Source organism: Micrasema longulum, unplaced genomic scaffold (assembly GCF_059751315.1).
Source record: "Micrasema longulum isolate JH-2025_06_02 unplaced genomic scaffold, ASM5975131v1 h1tg003273l, whole genome shotgun sequence".
NCBI classification, from domain to species: domain Eukaryota; kingdom Metazoa; phylum Arthropoda; class Insecta; order Trichoptera; family Brachycentridae; genus Micrasema; species Micrasema longulum.
The window spans coordinates 1,419-24,117 of NW_028280354.1; the positions used below are offsets into that span (position 1 = coordinate 1,419).

At 33.5% G+C, this 22,699-nt stretch overlaps 2 long non-coding RNA genes across 3 annotated transcripts; one reads left to right on the forward strand and one right to left on the reverse strand.

The window, feature by feature from the left end:
• Positions 1-1,334: 1,334 nt before the first annotated feature.
• LOC148270900 (uncharacterized) lies at positions 1,335-12,710 on the reverse strand. Its single transcript, XR_015825255.1, has 3 exons — positions 12,622-12,710; positions 8,303-8,689; positions 1,335-3,069 (listed from the first exon to the last, which is right to left on the reverse strand). It is a non-coding gene; the product is annotated as an uncharacterized LOC148270900 (long non-coding RNA).
• A 5,054-nt stretch (positions 12,711-17,764) lies between these two features.
• Positions 17,765-22,699, forward strand: LOC148270901 (uncharacterized). 2 transcript variants are annotated; one of them, XR_015825257.1, is made up of 3 exons: positions 17,765-17,840; positions 19,733-20,101; positions 21,292-22,699. It is a non-coding gene; the product is annotated as an uncharacterized LOC148270901 (long non-coding RNA). The 2 variants fall into 2 exon arrangements; XR_015825256.1 differs by having other exon boundaries at positions 17,769-17,840; positions 19,706-20,101.

The following is a 22,699-nucleotide window of genomic DNA, read 5'->3' on the forward strand; positions in this document are numbered from 1 at the left end:
GCAACGATGCTCATTTCTCGCGCGCTTTCTTTATGTTCTTTGGTTCAATTGTTCCAAGCGTTTTGTTTTGCTTTTAAAGGCATTAAAAAAGACATCTTCTTATATTTCGTTCACTACATATTTGAATATAACGAGTGGTTTTTAGTGACTGCCTCCTCAGCTTTTAATCCTCCACTCGATTGATTATAATTGGATTTAAAATTTGATTGTATAGAAGAGAACTAACTGATTTTAATTTTTCAACAAAATAAAAAATGTCATAGTAAATGTTTTTTTTTGTATTTTTAAATTTTATTTAGTCTTAAAATAGTACACACATTATAACATATGAATGTCCTGATATAAGCTTAAATCTTATTATGTCCCATCTCTGTTGCAATCAATTTCTTTTCATGTTCCCAACCGTGTCATTAGAAGTCAAAATCTGCTATTTATAAAATCTTTTAAAAGCAACTTTGGTTTTTATGCCCCAATGTCCAGAATGTGTAGATTAGTCAATTCATCACACGACTTGGATTTTTTGGGATAGATCTTCCGGCTTTTCGTAGATCTCTTCGCGACTAAACAGTGTGGGATGAAGTTGGATTGGCATGGTTTAGCTCAAAGTTTTTGGTCTTTGGTTTTTTTTTTTTAATATTTTGTATACTATTATTGTTTTGCCCTTGTTTGTCTTTGCTAAATAGTTTTATGTTATTTTTGTTCAGTTTCTTGCATTTATCGTCAAGTTATGTCGTCACTTTTTCTGACAACTGTCATTCTAATCATGTTACATTTAAAGGACTATAGGTCTTAAAATAGTACGAACATTATAATATTTGAATGTCCTAATATTAACATTAATTTTATTATTAATGAAGAGTACATTAATTACCAATATTACTAAACTATACACACTCAAAACTAACAGTTCATCACAACATTAACAAAAACGTAAAGAAAAATACTGCAAAGCAAAAAACAGTATAAGTTTTTGGAAGGACCGGAAGATTTTTAAGGGTTCATGCAAAATCACCTACAACACAACCACTGAACCACACACCAACCACCGCGCAGCACATTATCCTATCAAACCACGACAAATTTTAAACAAACAAACCATCACGTAACACTGTCTTTACATACATACCTCACTTCCTCAACATTTATACATCTTCTCATGCACGCACGCCGATTATTCCTACTCTTGACATGTCCAGTATTTGATGGACTTGATCGTGCCATGTCTTTCTCGGTCTTCCTCGTTTTCTGTATCATTCAACATTCGCATCGTCGATCTTTTTAGCCGTTCATTCGTTGTCCATTCGCTCTACATTTTTACACCGACGCAGCACCCCTTTCTTTCTTCTTATTCTGTCGAGACGATAGTGATGACTAATGTATGACTTAACATGTGCCTATTTAAATGACTTTTATTAGAAAATTTCGATTGGCACTCTAAGCATGAGAATGGTTTCTCATCAGTATGAGTTAACATGTGCCTTTTTAAATTTCCTTTATAGAAAAATTTTAATTGGCACTCTGAGCATGAAAATTTTTTCATACCGGTATGTACAAACATGTGTGATTGCAAAACTCTCTTTTGGGAGCATTTATATTGGCACTCTGAGCATGAGAATGGTTTTTCACCAGTATGAGTTAACATGTGCCTTTTTAAATTACTTTTTTGCCAACATTTAAATTGGCACTCTGAGCATGCAAATGGATTTTCCCCAGTATGAGTTAACATGTGCACTTTTAAATTTCTTTTATACGAAAATTTAAATTGGCACTCTGAGCATGAAAGTAATTTCATACCGGTATGTACAAACATGTGTGATTGCAAATCTCTCTTTCTGGAACATTGATATTGGCACTCTGAGCAAGAGAATGGTTTCTCACCGGTATGAGTTAACATGTGACTTTTTAGATTACTTTTATGCGAAAATTTCAATTGGCACTCTGAGCATGTGAATGGTTTCTCACCGGTATGTTTAAACATGTGTGATTGCAAAGTTATCTTTTTTGAACATTTATACTGGCACTCTGTGCATGAGAATTGTTTCTTATCGGTATGAGATAGCATGTGACTATTTAAATAACTTTTATACGTACATTTATATTGGCACTCTGAGCATGGGAATGGTTTCTCACCGGTATGTTTAAACATGTGTGATTGCAACGTTCTCTTTTGTGAACATTTATACTGGCACTCTGTGCATGATAATGGTTTCTCAGCGGCATGAGATAAGGTGTGAGATTTTAGAGAGCTTTTTTTGAAACATTTATATTGGCACTCTGGGCATGAGAATGGTTTCTCTACGGCGTGAGTAAACATGTGTGTTTTTAGAGAGCTTTTTTCATAGCATTTATATTGGCACTCTGAGCATGAGAATGGTTTCTCACCAGTATGAGTTAACATGTGCCTTTTTAAATTTCTTTTATACGAACATTTAAATTGGCACTCTGAGCATGAGAATGGTTTCTCACCAGTATGAGTTGACATGTGCCTTTTGAAAGTACTTTTATAAGAACATTTATATTGGCACTCTGAGCATGAGAATGGTTTCTCACCAGTATGTTTAAACATGTGTGATTGCAACGTTCTCTTTTGGGAACACTTATACTGGCACTCTGAGCATGAGAATGGTTTCTCAGCGGCATGAGATAACGTGTGTGATTTTAGAGAGCTTTTTTTGAAACATTTATATTGACACTCTGGGCATGAGAATGGTTTCTCTACGGCGTGAGTAAATATGTGTGTTTCTAGAGAGCTTTTTTCTAAACATTTATATTGGCACTCTGAGCATGAGAATGGTTTCTCGCCAGTATGAGTTAACATGTGCCTTTTTAAATTTCTTTCATACGAAGATATGAATTGGCACTCTGAGCATGAGAATGGTTTCTCACCAGTATGAGTTAACATGTGCTTTTTGAAAGTACTTTTAAAAGAACATTTATATTGGCACTCTGAGCATGGGAATGGTTTGTCACCGGTTTGAGTTAATATGTTGGGTGATTTCAAATGACTCTTCTTTGGACATTTGACTTGACAATTTAAAGTTTTGAAATGTTTTTGGCTTGCTTGTGAACCTGAAACAAAAACAAGAATATGAACCGAGTTGTGGTCCCGTGGCTAGTGTTGCGGACTCACAGATCAGAGGTCCGAGGTTAGAGCCCCATTCTACCCTAACTTGATTTCCATTTTCTAATGGCGAGTTATTTACTTATTTTTAATGGTGCTGAAAATCGAAATATTTGGGTTAATTATAAGAACTCTACTATTTCTTTTAATTAAAAAAAAATACATATTTAAATCGAAAAACCTTTAAAAAAATTAATTGAGTAAGGAAAAATGAAAAGGCATGAAAAATTTAAGTCTTTCTAAAGTCATCAGAGGTTCATTGCAAATCTCGCGAAGAAAATTACATTTAAGGTACGATTTCCATTAAAAGTGAAAAATAATGTGTAGTATTTTTTTTCTTTAAAAAACTCATGTTTTGGACAATTTTTTATTTTGTGATATGATTATTTCATAATTGCCTCGCAAGGTATGTCGGTATTAAGGCAAACAATAATTCGCCTTTCTAGATGCGAGTATTCAAGATTCAATAAGGTTATTCATAACATCTTAGAACTAATATAAATATTACCAACCGTCCTTCTCAATTTGTTATTCTGACCGTAAAACTAATATAAAACATCTGGGAATAACAATCGATCAAATTATGGAATGGTAAGAACAAATATATTCCATGTGCAAAGCATAGAAGCATATCGACGGATCAATTAAATACAGTTTATTATGCTCGAGTAAAGTCAATTATTCAATACGCAATAGTTGGATGGGGAGGGGCTTTCAACGCTTATCTTGGACGACTAAATGTTTTACAAAAAAGAGTTATTGAAATAATACTACGTAAACCAACTCAACTACCCTATTTTCTACTATTCTTCTTCTATTCTTCTTTTATTTTTCTATTTCTATATTTTGCAGGTTGGAGAGTCTGATTGTAAAAAATTGCATTATGTTGGTATTCGTGCCCCTGAAGTATGCTTGAATTTTCAGCTGTATTTATTTTAAGCTTCTTAGATTTTCACGGCCGTTAAGATGCACAATAAGTTTTTCTGGGTTATTATGCCGCGTGTCGTTCGTACTCTTTACCGACGTTTCGGATCGCGTTACAGCATTAACATCAACCCTGATGATGGACGCTGTAACGCGATCCGAAACGTCGGTAAAGAGTACGAACGACACACGGCATAATAACCCAGAAAAACTTATTGTGTATTTATTTTGTTTTAGTTTCCTTTGTGGCTGCCGCTAAGGTTAGACGTGTTTTATGAGCTCGGCGATTTTCGTTTATAAAAAAATGGATCAAAGAATTTGTATGAAATTTTGTATAAAAAATGAAATAAATTGTGTGAAATGTTAACAAAAGCCTATGGTGAGTCTGCTATGAGTGTTGACGAGTGGTATGAGCGTTTCCAAGGTGGCTGTGGACGTTTAAGATGACGAAGGGCTCGGACGCCCCAGCACATCAGCAACCGATCAAAACGTGGAAAAAGTAAATGAAATGGTGATGAACGATCGTCGAATCACAATCAGAGAAGTCGCTGATGTTGTTGGCATGTTGATTGGCTCATGTCATGAAATTCTTTCGAATGTTCTGGGTATGAAACGCGTGGTGGCTAAAAAACAGCGGCGAATAGAAGTTGCTCAGGTGTCACTAAATGAAGTCAACGACGTTGCAGAATTACTGAAACGTGTTATAACAAGTGACAAAATATGGGTGTAAAGATTTGACGTCGAAACTAAGGCTTAATCGTCCCAGTGCAGGCATTATGGATCGCCAAGACCGAAAAGGGCTCGAACAGTGCGGTCGAACGTGAAGCTCACTGTGATGCTCACTGTGTTCTTCGATTTTAATGGCAAAGTGCAAATGAATTCTTGCCACGAGGTCAAACGGTCAATAAAGAGTACAACCTTCAAGTTCAATGCCGTTTGCGTGAAGCAATCGGAAAAAAACTCTAGGATTTGTGCAAAACAATTTATGGCTTTTGCACTACGATAATGCACCTGCTCACACTTCATTCCTGGTTCGTGAATTTTTGGCCAAAAACAATACTGTAACGATGCCCCGGCCTCCATATTGGCCAAACATGGCTACGTGTGACTTTTCCTACTCCCGAAAATAAAGAGAACCTTAAAAGGCCGTCGTTTTACAAGCATAGATGACATAAAAAGCGCATCGCTGAAAGAGCTACAGGCTATCCCAAAGATCGAGTTTAAGAAGTGTTCGGAGGATTGGAAGAAGCACTGGCACATCACACACATATCTAATGGGAACTATTTTGAAGGCGGCAACATTAATGCATACGAATTTTTTTTCTTCTTCAAAAAACGAAAATTCCCGTTATTTTCTTAACACACCTCGTATAAAAAAAGAAAGCTTTCCAATAATTTACTACATAATCTACGGTAAGAAATGAATTACAAAAAAATAAAAAAAGCTTCTTTCCATAGTTAACACTAACCGTATTTTTGTAATAAAATGTATGTAAGCATAAATGTAACTTATGTATTGGACAAGAAGGTACATATTAATGGTGGGAAGATTCGAATTAAAATAATCGAAATATTCGATTATTAAAAAGATCGAGACATTTCGAAATGCTTACAAATAATCGAGTTCACTCGTACTAATCGGAAAAATAATCGAGATATCTCGAGTGAATTCATTCGAAATGGTTTTCCGAGACAATCGAGATATGAATTCGGACTTGAGATTTCGAGACAATCGCAATATGATTTCGATCTTGGCATTTCGAGACAGTCGAAATATGATTTCGGACTTGAGATTTCGAGACAATCGAAATGTGATCTCGGACTTGACATTTCGAGACAATCGAGATATGAATTCTGACATGTGGGTAAAGATTCACAACTTTTAACATTTTTGTTTGTCGTATCATCAGCACAATGATTTTAATTTTGATTTTATTTTGAAATTACTCTGCGTGTGACGTATTAAGTTCACGTCTGTTAGTTTGTTTTCCGGAAATAGGATAACCATCATCGTCATCATCATTCCCTTCCCACACCCAATGGTGCATAGGGCACTGTATTGGTAAACCAATCGCAGCGTATTTTGATCATTTTGTGTAACATAAAGGTCAGATGATTAGTCTTACGCTTCAGATACCAGTCCAGGGACTATGAAATATTTTAGTGTGAAAACACCCTTATAAATGAATATTTCAAATCAACTATGTCAAAGGCCTCTTGCATGGTAGGCAAACGCGCTGACTATTACACCACGAGGCCGACATATAACTATCACAACGCTATATTATTGGTTGATTTTGGCGAACTTTGTTTCATACATTTTCAAAAAATTTACAATTTATTGTTCTAATTTTTACCGTGCGTAGTAAAACATGTTTTATATCAAATTTCCCGTAGGGCTGAAATTCCTCATAATTATTTTGAAGTACTTTGTTATTACATATGTATTTTTATACCCCCACCCAACGGTTACCATTGTAGTTGTTTTTTTTTTTTTTTTTTTCACGGTAAAAAAATCGATTGATTCGATTTTTGAATTCGATTATTTGCATGTCTCGAATGCTTGTATTGCGATTATTTAAATATCTCGATTATTCCCATCATTAGTACATATGCATATTATGTACATACATATATATAAATATATATATATATATATATATATGTATACGCCTGGATATAAATTAATCTATTATTTTTAAGTGTTGTATTTTTTAATTTTGAATTGTTTTTATTTTTTAATTATTATTTGTTATGCATTTTTGTTTCTATTTTATGTACACTTATAAAACACAAGTTCAACCTGAATCGCTCTACTTTTTATTTCTTTATATATTGTTTCCGTGCTAAAAAAAGGTTAATTAAAAAAAAAATATTAAATACCATTCATATTAAATATTTAAAGTATATATTTCTTCAAACTGATTGAAATTTTTCGAGGCTTTGCATTTCATCAAGATACTCATAATATCATTATCAACAAGTGTATTTGTTTAGTCAGCTCGTACACTGATAAAAGAGCGAATTAGAATTTAGTGGACTGTAAGGAAACTGTTACTCTCTTTTAAGCTCTTATTGCTTCTTATTTGGAGCACTTTGCTGTAGCACGGATACCGGTATCGTGTAGATGATGAGAACTGTATGATTTAGGCTATATTAGTTACATAACACTTAACTTCACTTTGTAGGAAATATGCTGACGCAGAATATGATAAAGATTAATCGGAAAGATAACTTTTCACACGTGACTTGGTCACAGGACGGTAGAAGAACAAAAATTAGAAAAAGGAAGGATTTGGGTAGGAACAGAATATTTACAGTCTTATGTGAGTTGCCAGTATAGAAAATGTAAATTCAGTATTTTACAGTATAAGTAGATTAACCCTCTTCCTTTTTACGGAAATAGACACATGACTTGAGTTCGGTTCAGAGTGTTCTAACAGAGGAGAATCTTGAACGTGCAACAACTGCTCAGCACTAAATAAACGCTATGGGAATAATAACGAAATCAACCGACATTATTTTTATTTTAACGTTATTTGTATAATTATACTTTACGATTCGGAACACCTTACCAAAAATGCCAATAGTTCACAGACGAAATCTTAGGGCAGATAATGCGGAAGAGGGACTTTACTGCTCATTGGTTGGTCCCATTCTTGAATACGCCTCCGTAATATATGTTACTGATATAAATCGCATCGAATCAGTTCAGCATAAATTTATAAGAAAAATTGCGTACAAACTAGGAATCACAAGAGATCACTCTAACTATACCGACATGGATTTTTTTTTAAATATAACCAGTCTCTCACAACGTCGATTTAATACAGACTTAATTTGCATGTTTAAGATACTTATAGTTTATTTGATGTCCCGACTATTCTCCAACAAATATCTCTTAATGTTTCTTCAAGTAGACTCAGAAAAAATAAAATTCTGTTCCCAGAATGATAAGATTGACCTCTACCCAGGTTGATAAGATTTGTAAATGAACATCAAGTTCTAAATTATTTTGATTGTAAATTGAGTTTTTTTACAAACAGGCTGAAGAAATATTCCCAGTAAATTGACTGTATATTTGTAGAATTAACCTGGATTCCATAATGCCTGTCTAATGAATTAACTTGTCTTTGCTTTACTTTGTTGTATTCCTTATATTATTTGTTACTGTATTATTATTGTTTTTCGTAATATAATAAACAAATTTGTTTAAATCAGACATTGTCAGTAAATTTGTTAAATAAATAAACTTACTTGAGGCGATTTCATTGTGACGAGAGGAATCCAAACATTGCTGTTTAATGTCAGGATGATCAATATCCATCTCTGTGTAGATAATGATATCACTGGTTATTCTAGGCTGGTCAGTGCTGGTCCCCGGTTCAGCCTTTACGGTGGCGACAGCTGGCTCCTCGCCTTTGTAAGACCATGACGTATTTTCCCAAGTTTCTCCTTCTACATCGCTAGTTTCCGGTTCGGCCTTCACGGTAGCAACACCCGAATCCTCGGTTGTGTAAGGCCATGACGCCTTTTTCCCAGCATGAAGAATATCTCCTTCTAGATTATCAGTCCCCGGTTCAGCCTTTATATTCACGGAAGCGATTTCCATAATTTATGAAATTGATTCTGCAGATTAATATTCTGAAAATAATTCAAATCATACATTTAAAAAATAAAATCACATATTACAAATAAAGATATAATGTTGCGTTACCCCTTAGAATAATGAAATTACACATTTAATGTAATAAGATGCTGGAATGAGACATTTCAGAGGTTTCTAAAAATGCGCCAGTGGGTGATTCGTTAATTTTCTTGTGATTAGGTTTGCGGTTCAAGGTTCAGGTCTTCAAGATTTCTGCTTGTTGGAATAACGTTTTTTTTATGCATTTTTTATTAAGTCAAATGTTTGCGTTGAATTATAAAATATTTGACTTAAACTTTTATCCGCTGTCGCCATTTGCTATGGATTATTTATCAAATATAAAATAGACATTCTTTGGGATGTACCATACTACCGCTATAGATATTCTGGCTTATATAGTCGGATTATTTTTAAAGCGCCACTTTTGTAAAAATCCCCTCAAGGCCGCTGTACAATAATAAATACAGAAGCTGCATAGATAACCAATCATCGAGCAGCTACAAATCACATAGACAAGTGGAATTCTAGCAAGATAAAATTAATAATATCAATGAATTTACAAAAAATAAACGTAAACATAGTAATAAAATAAGTTCTTGCCAAGAAGTAAGCAATAAAAAACTAAATAAACAAAGCACTGTTTCAACCTTATAACATGGTTAACAAAAGGAGATAGATGTCCGAAGAGAAGCTTTTGTAGACAGTAGGTAGATACCGTCGCCATGTGGCCCACTGGCTGCTGGGCGCTTGATAATTTCTAGCTTGCCACTGTTATGCACCTTTGGGTGCAATACTACGGACGGTATAATACGAGTAATTGTATGCGAGAGGTCAACTACAGCATCTCCAAAAACCCAACTTTTCAGGAGAGACATATGAGTGATTTCTTATACTTTAAACATCTGGTATTTTTTAATGTAAGGCTTTAATTAAATTTGTTTTGTACAATATGTTAAATTTCATGCGTTCATAATATTATGATGAGTTCTTCTTAGTTTATAAATTTTTTCAATGCTCTAAACTCTAAATAGAGATATATTATTTTTGTTTATCTCTAAACATTTTTATGGTACAACATAAAATGTTGAATGGGAAAACAATAGTAAATACAGAGGATATTTTATCCATGTTAGAAAAATCATTTTTATAATTAGTCAAAAACCAATCATAAAAATATATCTTGTAAGGATAATACAATTTAATAAAATGTTAAAAGGGTGCCTATACATCATCAATAGTTTTTTTTATTTTCATGGATTTATTGTCACACAAAATTAGTTTAGTTTTTTTAATGACCAACGGTAGAGTTTTTTTTGGGAAATAAATAAAGTTTATTTTACGTTAACATATTACAACAGATATGAAGAACATTTAAGAGAAGGTAATATGTGATAAATTACCTGGTCCGTGAAGAAGTATAGAAATTGAAAAAAGAATATTTTCAGGCGTTGCCTAGTATGTAGGTGAAATAATTCAATTAGATTAATCTCACCCGCATAAATAAAGGTTTCAGCTCTTCAACTTCACAAACATCAACAGATGAAAGAATTGAAGGAATATGGATGTTCAAATATAGGCAGAATGGTGAATGTTACGCAGTGTGTAAAGTGGGCACTTAAACCAGCCATTGACAGGTCATAAGCCCTGTAGATGCCTAGACTTCCATATTACCTTCTCTTAAATGTTCTTCATCTCTGTTGTAATATGTTAATATAAACAGCTCCCCAGGGAGTTGAATCCAGTCCTTGTCTACAAAAATTTGGACAAACTCAAAATATTGTTTATTTTACGTTTTTGGTAGAAATAAGTAAGTAGGTATTTATAAGGATTACTCTATTTTTTCTGCAAAATCAAGTATTTAGAGTCTTTTTGGATTATTTTTCTTATAACTCTATGTTTTCTTATTGTCCATTACCTCTATTTATGGAGTTACAGTAAAAAAATAAAAGAATCTTTGTTATTAACGAATTCAGGAGTAAATGCTATTTGCCTCGAAATAGAGGACGATTTTTTTTTACGTATGCAGATAATACTTCTTTGTTCAAGGTCAAGTTTTGGACATGGAAATTTTGATTTTGATTTTGAAAAATGGAATCTAAACGTAATAACTACACCGAACATACATATCTTATGTTTTGAATACACCCTTTTTATTAGGTTGTCAAAATCAGTTTGCAACTTTATACAAACCAAAATTGATAAAGGAAATACAGTGACTGCACTCATACTTGACTTCAAGAAGGCATTTGACACATTCCACGTAGATACCCTTCTAGATAAACTACAACATACAGGAGTTAAGGGACAAGCTCTCAAAATATTTAAAAACTATCTACAAGGAAGAAAACAGTTTACGAAAATTGAAGAACACAAAAGTGAAATAACAACAATGCAATTCGGAGTACCTCAGGGATCAATATTAGGACCATTGTTTTATATAATATACATTAACGACATAATACACAGTGACATAATGGGAAAAAAACAATCTATGCGGACGACTTAGGAATTTTATATGAAAACAAAAATGACATTGAAACGACTAAAACCATCAACAATGACGTGCACAAACTATTAGAATGGACAAACAAAAACTTCTTAACACTAAATGCCAAGAAATGCAATATAATACATTTCGAAAAACAAAAGAAGAACCATAACATGAACATAAAAATAAACAACGAAACTCTTAAAGAACTAGAACATGTGACTTACCTAGGACTCACAATGGACAGACAATTAAAATGGACAAAACACATAGACGGACTCACTCAAGTAATGGCATCACTACATAGCCTCTTCTGCCAAATTAAATATTTTATACCGAGAAAGGAAAAAATTATGATGTACGAAGCCTATGTCAAAAGTAAATTGAGTTACATGATCGCCTTCTGGGGAACTAGTAACAAGACAGACATAAGGCGGCCTCCGTAGTGTAGTGGTCAAGACGCTTGACTCACGCACGGAAGGTTCCGGGTTCGATTCCCGGTGATAACACAAAAATTAAAATGGGATTTTTCTCAAGCCTGGGTGTTCTGTGATGTAATTCACCACTGTAATTGGGCCTCCTGGCCTGTTGTGGTGCAAAATAAAAAATAAAAAAAATAAAAAATAACAAGAATACAAAGACAACAAAATAAAATTCTTAAACTAACATACAACCTACCCTACCTGACCTCTACGACTGAACTGTACAAAAAAACACACCAGTTTGACATAAACTACTTGACTAAAATTGAGACCTTAAAAATAGTGCACAAAATAACACTGGAAAACATACAAGACGACGACAAAATATTAGTCAAAAATGCTGACATACACAAATATAACACCAGACAACAACAACACTATCATATTGAAAAAGCAAAGACAAACACAGGACAGTCAAAAATACTACATAATGGACTTAAACACTACAACGACCTACCTTACTACTTGAAAACTTTTACTGGAGACAAATTTAAAATCAATCTGAAAAAGCACATGATGACTGAACTAACTAGACTAGACGAGACATAAAATGACTAGACAATATTAAATTTCTAATGTAACCCTAACGGGTTTTTTAAAATTGTAAATAAATAAAAAAATCAGCTGTTTTCTATCGGCTTGATTGCTTTTTTCCTAAATAACAAGAATATGTAACTGATGGCTGTCTGTGGTTAAGGCGGCTTTCATCTGCCATACATAGTAACTAGTAATGCACACGCGGCAAAGGGAAGGCGCGAGGAGCGGAAGAATTCGAGAATCCACCTCTAGCTAAAACGCCTGGACGCTCCCATGCACGGGAGTTCCGGCTTCGATTCCCGGTGAGATCGCAATAACTAAATATGTATTTTCTCAAGTCTGGCGGTAATCAACCGCTGAAATTGGAACTCCTGGCCTATTGTGGTGCTAGCTACAAACCAAATTCATATTTGTTACTTACTTTCTGGCGGTTTGTTTGAGAAATCTTCGTTTACTCGTCCAATAATAATATTACCCAGGGGATGGGGACGCGTACTGCTCGCTTTTGACAGAAGGGCCACAGATAAATATAGCGTGATAGACAATCGACAAACAAACATTGAAATTATGGCTGCAGGTTAATTATTAGTAGGTACTTGACTAGATTATTAGTTTTATTTCGCCCTTTATAGTTTCCGTTAAAATTTGTTTGCTTGTTTAGCAAGTAAAATGGAACATTCCCGACTGTCTCAGAATTCAACAGTCACATTCTTGTTTAATATTTTTTTAAAACAATGTAAATATTTCACATAAGTGTACGGGCTAAACTGTTTTTTTTTTTCCATATTTGAAGTAATTAGGAAATTAATCGTGGAACGTTATTTCTGAATACACAAAACTGTTTCTATTTTGTTAGTCGTAAGTTGTTTGTAAGTAATATTATTTGACGTTCTTGTATTTCTTGGGTGTATATTGTAGTTAAAACTTGAAGTAAAATTTGTCATTGTTTCATTATTTTTTATCTTAAATATTAATTCATCTTGATTGAGCATTTTTGTTATTTTATATAAATCTGTAGTTCTACTGTAATTATTAAAATTACATTGTTCTCTTAACTAATTCTTGCATTTGTTTACTACACTGTGACCATATTATTAATCCATGTACAAAATATGGAAGTATGAAAGCTTTGTATATCATTAATTTTGTTCTTTTATAGTTTTGTCGTTTCTTAATTTATTTTGTTCTTCTCATTTCCAGTTTCAAACCCCGTTTTTTTTATCCATGCTAATTTGTCATCCATTTTCAAACCTCAGTACTTTATATTTTCTGTTTGTTTACTTTTCTCACCTTCAATTAATAATAATAATTATGGATAACTTATATAGCGCTATGTTCGTAGTATAATACCTCAAGGGCGCGTTACAAAGTGATTATATGAAGATACAAATGTAATTTTAACTTTTTAATTTAAGAAAAATAATGTACTTTGTCACCACATGCTGACAATTTATTCGAATAATTTAGAGAACAAGTGGGTTTTAAGTTTCTTCCGAAACATCACTTCACTCTCACAGTTTCGGACCTCTGCTGGGAGAGCATTCCGTGCCGTAGGGCCTGCGACCGCAAATGCGCGTTCGCTGGATTTAGTGCGCTGTTTGCGTAGAGGTATAATAACTTTTCCTTTCGACGTAGATGTAGCTGATCTAAGCATAAGACGTATGTCAGCTAATTCATCTGGAATTCAGAGTTCACTTAGATATTCCGGAGCATAGTTGCGCAGTGACTTATACATAAGCCAACAGGGTTTGTATTCTACCCTCTGTGGAAAACGTAGCCAGAGTAATTTCCGAAGTAGTGGAGTGATATGACTGAACTTAGAGTTTCTAAAAATAAGTCTCGCTGCGGCATTCAATACAGACTGTAGGTAGTAACCTCTCGAGAAACCATTTCGAATGAATTCTCTCGAAATGTAAAGTCCGAATTCATATCTCGATTGTCTCAGAAAACCATTTTCAATGAATTCACTCGAGATATCTCGATTATTTTTTGTCAGGTCCGAGAAAACTAGAATTGTAAGCATTTCGAAATGTTTGGATCTTTCTAATAAGCGAATATTATGATTATTTTTATTCGTTTATTCCGACCGTTACTAGTAATGCACACGCGCCGAACGAAAGGCGCGGTGAGCGGAAACATTCGAGAATCCACCTCGTTAGTCCTTCAAATATAGCTTGATTAAAGTGACAGCTGTCAAACTAATGTCACTAGTGATGCGAAATTACTGATCACTTATCAAATCGATTTTATCAGTTTTTTCATGCAAACATGAAACTCTGTTTCCAAAAATTGATATAAAAACGCAAAACAAGCCTATTATAGTGTGTTTAAGACAATTATTCTCCAAAAAATAAGACATTTATACTTTTTTCATGAACAAGATCAAATGAATTATTTTTTTATTCGATCAATTTACATTGATCAATTCGTCCCATCACTAACGTTTTTGCAAAATGATGTAACCTTGTAAGAACGTCGTTAATAATTAGGTTTATTTTAGTTTCAAAGCTGATATTATATATTAATGTTGATTTATGTGTCAAGCATTGTATAAAAAAAAAAACATGCCAGATACGAATGATTTTTCGTGTGTCAATATAAATAACTTCTTTGACGTTACTACAAAGTTATGTCGTCACTTTTTCTGACAAATGTCATTCTAATCAAGCTATATTTTGAGGACTATAGATGAGTCGCCATTAATTCAGTGCGGATTGGACATACAAAGCGTTACAACTATAGAAAACTGTGACGTGTGCCTACTGCGGTAATGAACATCCCATTTTAAAGTTCCGCGAAACCGTACAAATTTGCCCGCTTTTTTACGATTATGTCGATTTTCTCCAAAAAAATGTAAGCCATGCTTTACTTTTTAATTTCTAAGAATGACCTAGGTTAATAACTGAATTGGGTTACAATTGTAAATTCAGTCATATTTAAATGCGATTCCAAGCAATTTAAAATGTTGATGACGGCAAATTTACTTTAATTTTTGTCCATGTTTGCACGCAACCATTATTTGTTAAACTGAAGCTCATACAGCGTTCTTGTCTAAGAACTACTTTATTGAATTATAATTCAAGGGCGAAATTGTCGTTTAAACATATTTTCAATGGCTAACTTATAAAATATTCGTCCAAAAACAAGTGGGCAAATTTACCCGCCGAACTTTATTTGTTTTCATACAAGCAACGTATAGGCCTTAGGGTTGTCAAAATCTAATTGATAACTTAAGAAAAATTAATTTATCTTCTTTATTTATAGAAATGTTTTATTTAAGTGCACATACCAATAATCCTAGTCTTAATTACCTAAATGTCAATTTTTAATATGAGGTAGATGCACACATTTTTCGAAATGACAAATATACCTTTGTTGTGAGAAATAATTAGCATTTCAGGAATAAAGTTAATGAACAACTAGAAAATTAAAATCAGACATCAATCAAAAAAATTTGTAGAAATTATTTCAGAATCTAATTCCATGGCTACGAAAGTGAGAAAATGTCGTTTGACGGTGGATTTGTTAACTCCAGATATAATGAAAATCATAAAATAAAGGAACAAATTTTATTACATGCAAAAAATGAGAAATGCTTCAGAAACTATTAACCTATCCCTTACTGAGCATCCAAAAATTACACATGATCCGAACATGGGGACCAAACGACCCCAGCGCCTACTTGTAAATAGCGTCAGTGTTTATGTTTATGAAGTGTTTATGACCGTGCAATTATTTATTCATGTTTTCGTGTACACATATTTTACTCATTTGTGTATTTTTCCTATTTGGCCCTTTAAACCAGCCAATGACAGGTCATAAGCACTGTAAATGCCTAGACATTCAAATTCCTCTCTCAAAAAAGTTTTCCTTCTCTTTTGAAATAAATTTTAATAAGAATCTTAATTATATGAGTGATAAGTTACCCATAACTATAGGGGTCCCTCAGGGGTCAATATTAGACCCCCTATTGTATTTATATTCAATAACCTTAGATATTCAAATGTATCGGGGAGGTATTTCGTATATGCAGATGATACTCTGCTAATTATAAAACCCAACTGCAAAACAACATTAATGAGAATCTGAATAAATTGATATACTGGCAAGGTAATAAGTCATTAACAATGAATACAAATAAGACTAAATATATGAATATAAAACAAAAAACAAACGCTTTATAAAACTTAACTAAATTTAACCTTTCTCTTGACGCTCAAAATAGCAGAACGATAAGTTCATGCTTTTACTAGCTGAGACATTTTATGCATACGCAAAAAATTGCCAGTTGATGCCGCCCGTCAATTAATAAATGCATTTGTGGTGTCGAGAGTCGATTATTGTAATGGTATCTACGCAGGTCTACCAATGAACAAAATGACTCGCCTACAGTCTGTATTGAATGCCGCAGCGAGAATTATTTTTAGAAACTCTAAGTTTAGTCATATCACTCCACTACTTTGGAAATTACTCTGGCTACGTTTTCCACAGAGGGTAGAATACAAACCCTGTTGGCTTATGTATAAGTCACTGCGCAACTATGCTCCGGAATATCTAAGTGAACTCTGAATTCCAGATGAATTAGCTGACATACGTCTTATGCTTAGATCAGCTACATCTACGTCGAAAGGAAAAGTTATTATACCTCTACGCAAACAGCGCACTAAATCCAGCGAACGCGCATTTGCGGTCGCAGGCCCTACGGCACGGAATGCTCTCCCAGCAGAGGTCCGAAACTGTGAGAGTGAAGTGATGTTTCGGAAGAAACTTAAAACCCACTTGTTCTCTAAATTATTCGAATAAATTGTCAGCATGTGGTGACAAAGTACATTATTTTTCTTAAATTAAAAAGTTAAAATTACATTTGTATCTTTATATAATCACTTTGTAACGCGCCCTTGAGGTATTATACTACGAAAATAGCGCTATATAAGTTATCCATAATTATTATTATTAATTGAAGGTGAGAAAAGTAAACAAACAGAAAATATAAAGTACTGAGATTTGAAAATGGATGACAAATTAGCATGGATAAAAAAAACGGGGTTTGAAACTGGAAATGAGAAGAACAAAATAAATTAAGAAACGACAAAACTATAAAATAACAAAATTAATGATATACAAAGCTTTCATACTTCCATATTTTGTACATGGATTAATAATATGGTCACAGTGTAGTAAACAAATGCAAGAATTAGTTAAGAGAACAATGTAATTTTAATAATTACAGTAGAACTACAGATTTATAGAAAATAACAAAAATGCTCAATCAAGATGAATTAATATTTAAAATAAAAAATAATGAAACAATGACAAATTTTACTTCAAGTTTTAACTACAATGTGTGACTGAATGTGACTGTTGAATTCTGAGACAGTCGGGAATGTTCCATTTTACTTGCTAAACAAGCAAACAAATTTTAACGGAAACTATAAAGGGCGAAATAAAACTAATAATCTAGTCAAGTACCTACTAATAATTAACCTGCAGCCATAATTTCAAAGTTTGTTTGCCGATTGTCTATCACGCTATATTTATCTGTGGCCCTTCTGTCAAAAGCTAGCAGTACGCGTCCCCATCTCCTAGGTAATATTATTATTGGACGAGTAAACGAAGATTTCTCAAACAAACCGCCAGAAAGTAAGTAACAAATATGTATTTGGTTTGTAGCTAGCACCACAATAGGCCAGGAGTTCCAATTTCAGCGGTTGATTACCGCCAGACTTGAGAAAATACATATTTAGTTATTGCGATCTCACCGGGAATCGAAGCCGGAACTCCCGTGCATGGGGGCGTCCAGGCGTTTTAGCTAGAGGTGGATTCTCGAACTCTTCCGCTCCTCGGGCCTTCCCTTTGCCGCGTGTGAATTACTAGTTACTATGTATGGCAGATGAAAGCCGCCTTAACCACAGACAGCCATCAGTTACATATTCTTGTTATTTAGGTAAAAAGCAATCAAGCCGATAGAAAACAGCTGATTTTTTTATTTTTTTATTTATTTACAATTTTAAAAAACCCGTTAGGGTTACATTAGAAATTTAATATTGTCTAGTCATTTTATGTCTCGTCTAGTCTAGTTAGTTCAGTCATCATGTGCTTTTTCAAATTTATTTTAAATTTGTCTCCAGTAAAAGTTTTCAAGTAGTGAGGTAGGTCGTTGTAGTGTTTAAGTCCATTATGTAGTATTTTTGACTGTCCTGTGTTTGTCTTTGCTTTTTCAATATGACAGTGTTGTTGTTGTCTGGTGTTATATTTGCGTATGTCAGCATTTTTGAATAATATTTTGTCGTCGTCTTGTATGTTTCCCAGTGTTATTTTGTGCACAATTTTAGTCAAGTAGTTTATGTCAAACTGGTGTGTTTTTTTGTACAGTTCAGTCGTAGAGGTCAGGTAGGGTAGGTTGTATGTTAGTTTAAGAATTTTATTTTGTTGTCTTTGTATTCTTGTTATTTTTTATTTTTATTTTATTTTATTTTTATTTTGCACCACAACAGGCCAGGAGGCCCAATTACAGTGGTGAATTACATCACAGAACACCCAGGCTTGAGAAAAATCCCATTTTAATTTTTGTGTTCTCATCGGGAATCGAACCCAGAACCTTCCGTGCGTGAGTCAAGCGTCTTGACCACTACACTACGGAGGCCGCTTTATGTCTGTCTTGTTACCAGTTCCCCAGAAGGCGATCATGTAACTCAATTTACTTTTGACATAGGCTTCGTACATCATATTTTTTTCCTTTCTCGGTATAAAATATTTAATTTGGCAGAAGAGGCTATGAAGTGATGCCATTACATTAGTGAGTCCGTCTATGTGTTTTGTCCATTTTAATTGTCTGTCCATTGTGAGTCCTAGGTAAGTCACATGTTCTAGTTCTTTAAGAGTTTCGTTGTTTATTTTTATGTTCATGTTATGGTTCTTCTTTTGTGTTTCGAAATGTATTATATTGCATTTCTTGGCATTTAGTGTTAAGAAGTTTTTGTTTGTCCATTCTAATAGTTTGTGCACGTCATTGTTGATGGTTTTAGTCGTTTCAATGTTATTTTTGTTTTCATATAAAATTCCTAAGTCATCCGCATAGATTGTTTTTTTCCCATTATGTCACTGTGTATTATGTCGTTAATGTATATTATATAAAACAATGGTCCTAATATTAATCCCTGAGGTACTCCAAATAATCCATAGCAAATGGCGACAGCGGATAAAAGTTTAAGTCAAATATTTTATAATTCAACTCGAACATTTGACTTACTAAAAAATGCATTAAAAAAAACGTTATTCCAACAAGCAGAAATCTTGAAGACCTGAACCTTGAACCCCAAACTTAATCACAAGAAAATTAACGAATCACCCACTGGCGCATTTTTAGAAACCTCTGAAATGTCTCATTCCAGCATCTTATTACATTATATGTGAAATTTTATTTTTCTTAAGGATACGCAACATTATATCTTTATTTGTAATATGTGATTTTATTTTTGTGAATGCATGATTTGAATTATTTTCAGAATATTGATCTGCAGAATAAATTTCAGAAATTATGGAAATCGCTTCCGTGAATATAAAGGCCGAACCGGGGACTGATAATCTAGAAGGAGATATTCTTCATGCCGGGGAAAAAGCATCATGGTCTTACAAAACTGAGGAGTCCGGTGTTGCTTCCATGAAGGCTGAACCGGGGACTAGCGATATAAAAGGAGATATTCTTCATGCTGGGGAAAAAGCGTCATGGCCTTACAAAAGCGAGGAGCCAGCTGTTGCTACCGTAAAGGCTGAACCGGAGACCAGTACTGACCAGCCTAGAATGACCAGTAATATCATTACCTACACAGAGATGGATATTGATCATCCCGACATTAAACAGAAATGTTTGGATTCTTCTCGTCATAGTGAAATCGCCTCAAGTAAGTTTATTTATTGATTTATTTAACAAATTTACTGACAATGTCTGATTTAAACAAATTATATTATGAAAAACAATAATAATACAGTAACAAATAATATAAAGAATACAACAAAGTAAAGCAAAGACAAGTTAATTCATTAGACAGGCATTATGGAATCCAGGTTAATTCTACAAATATACAGTCAATTTACTGGGAATATTTCTTCAGCCTGTTTGTAAAAAAACTCAATTTACAATCAAAATAATTTAGAACTTGATTTTCATTTACAAATCTTATCATTCTGGGTAGAGGTCATGGAAACCTTGTGATGGCCGATGAACAGAATGTCATTTTTTCTGAGTCTACTTGAAGAAACATTAAGAGATATTTGTTGGAGAATAGTCGGGACATCAAATAAACTATAAGTATCTTAAACATGCATCATCTACACGATACCGGTATCTTTGCTACAGCAAAGTGCTCCAAATAAGAAGCAATAAGAGCTTAAAAGAGAGTAACAGTTTCTATACAGTCCACTAAATTCTAATTCGCTCTTTTATCAGTGTACGATCTGACTAAACAAATACACTTGTTGATAATGATAATATGAGTATCTTGATGAAATGCAAAGCCTCGAAAAATTTCAATCAGTTTGAAGAAATATATACTTTAAATATTTAATATAAATGGTATTTAATTTTTATTTTTTTAAATCAACCTTTATTTAGCACGGAAACAATATTTAAAGAAATAAAAAGTAGAACGATTCAGGTTGAACTTGTGTTTTATAAGTGTACATAAAATAGAAACAAAAATGCATAACAAATAATAATTAAAAAATAAAAACAATTAAAAAATAATACCCAGGCGTATACATATATATATATATATATATGATGAACCTCTGATGACTTTAGAAATACTTAAATTTTTCATGCCTTTTCATTTTTCCTTACTCAATTAATTTTTTAAAAAGTTTTTCGATTTGAATATTTATTTATTTTAATTAAAAGAAATAGTAGAGTTCTTATAATTAACCCAAATATATCGATTTTCAGCACCATTAAAAATAAGTAAATAACTCGCTATTAGAAAATGGAAAATCAAGTTAGGGTAGAATGGGGCTCTAACCTCGGACCTCTGATCTGTGAGTCCGCAACACTAGCCACGGGACCACAACTCGGTTCATATTCTTGTTTTTGTTTCAGGTTCACAAGCAAGCCAAAAACATTTCAAAACTTTAAATTGTCAAGTCAAATGTCCAAAGAAGAGTCATTTGAAATCACCCAACATATTAACTCAAACCGGTGACAAACCATTCTCATGCTCAGAGTGCCAATATAAATGTTCTTATAAAAGTACTTTCAAAAGGCACATGTTAACTCATACTGGTGAGAAACCATTTTCATGCTTAGAGTGCCAATATAAATGTTCGTATAAAAGTAATTTCAAAAGGCACATGTTAACTCATTCTGGCGAGAAACCATTCTCATGCTCAGAGTGCCAATATAAATGTTCAGAAAAAAGCTCTCTAGAAACACACATGTTTACTCACGCCGTAGAGAAACCAATTTCATGCTCAGGGTACCAGTATAAATGTTCCCAAGAGAAAACATTGCAATCACACATGTTTAGTCATACCGGTGAGGAACCATTTTCGTGCTCGAAATGCCAATTTAAATGTTATCTTAAAAGTAATTTACGAAATCACCTGTTAACTCATTCCGGTGAGAAACCATTAGCATGCTCAGAGTGCCAATATAAATGTTTTCAAAAGAGAGATTTGCAATCACACATGTTTGTACACACCGGAAGGAAAATATTCTCTTGCTCAGAGTGCCAATTTAAATGTTCGTATAAAAGAAATTTAAAAAGGCACATGTTAACACAATCTGGTGAGAAACCATTCTCATGCTCAAAATGCCAATTTAAATGTTCGTATAAAAGTAATTTAAAATGTCACATGTTAACTCATACCAGTGAGAAACCATTCTCATGCTCAGAGTGCCAATTTAAATGTTCGTATAAAAGAAATTTAAAAAGGCACATGTTAACTCATACTGGTGAGAAACCATTCTCATGCTCAGAGTGCCAATATAAATGTTCAGAAAAAAGCTCTCTAGAAACACACATGTTTACTCACGGCATAGAGAAACCTTTCTCATGCCCAGAGTGCCAATATAAATGTTTCAAAAAAAGCTCTCTAAAATTACACACGTTATCTCATACCGCTGAGAAACCATTTTCATGCTCAGAGTGCCAGTATAAATGTTCCCAAAAGAGAACGTTGCAATCACACATGTTCAAACATACCGGTGAGAAACCATTCTCATGCTCAGAGTGCCAATATAAATGTACGTATAAAAGTAATTTAAAAAGTCACATGTTATCTCATACCGATGAGAAACAATTCTCATGCACCGAGTGCCAGTATAAATGTTCACAAAAGATAACTTTGCAATCACACATGCTTAAACATACCGGTGAGAAACCATTCACATGTTCAGAGTGCCAATTTAAATGTTCGCATAAAAGTAATTTAAAAAGTCACATGTTAACTCATACCGGTGAGAAACCTTTCTCTTGCTCAGAGTGCCAATATCAATGTTCCAAAAA